We start from the raw sequence: 607 nt of genomic DNA, 5'->3' as shown, positions 1-607 counted from the left end.
CCCCTCCCCTTCCACCACACTGGATTTACCAGCTGGAGGGAGCTGTATCGGAAAACAGATCAGTATCGGTTGATATGCCTCCTTAAATATTAGCTATCAGTATTGGCCTCAAAAATCTCTATCGGTGCACCCCTAATTAATAATCTTTTACAAAACTAGGACTTTGGCTACCATGGTACTCCTGCTTTACCTGTGGAAAGATAGGTTATGTCTTGTGTTGTTTCTGGGTTGACTACAGTTTTACTAAGAGGTTAGATTTTGGATTTGTATAGGATAGTTTGGGTAAGGATGATTCTGCCTCAGGCAGGCGGGCTCGCCTAGATGACTTCTGGAGGTCCCTTCCACCCCTACTTCTCTATGATTCTGAACTAGTGCCAGGGTACCCAGGTGTGCCATCAGATCCTTTGAAGGATGCTTTGAGACATGATAAGATAAGTGAGGTATAAGGAGGTAAGTAGATAAGCTAAGTAGAAAAGTGCAGGCTCAGGCTTGTCCCTAGATCCCCCACCACCTAGCCCCTCTGCAAGGAGATAAGCACTGTAGTATCTAGTTTCTGAAATTGGGTGCCATTCATATTCACAAAAGTTATGGGGGGGGGGGGGGGGGG

General features: G+C 46.0%; 1 protein-coding gene across 1 annotated transcript in view; it reads right to left on the bottom strand.

Annotated features, from left to right (window-relative positions):
• Positions 1-607, bottom strand: part of SEC24B (SEC24 homolog B, COPII coat complex component) — a 147,520-nt gene that overhangs the window by 10,782 nt on the left and 136,131 nt on the right. The window lies entirely within an intron of this gene.

The sequence above is a fragment of the Gavialis gangeticus genome, unplaced genomic scaffold (genome assembly GCF_001723915.1).
Source record: "Gavialis gangeticus isolate Ggan-Ray unplaced genomic scaffold, GavGan_comp1, whole genome shotgun sequence".
Lineage (NCBI taxonomy): Eukaryota > Metazoa > Chordata > Crocodylia > Gavialidae > Gavialis > Gavialis gangeticus.
The sequence above is the reverse complement of the archived record's forward strand: the minus strand, read 5'-3'. Positions and strand labels throughout refer to the sequence as shown.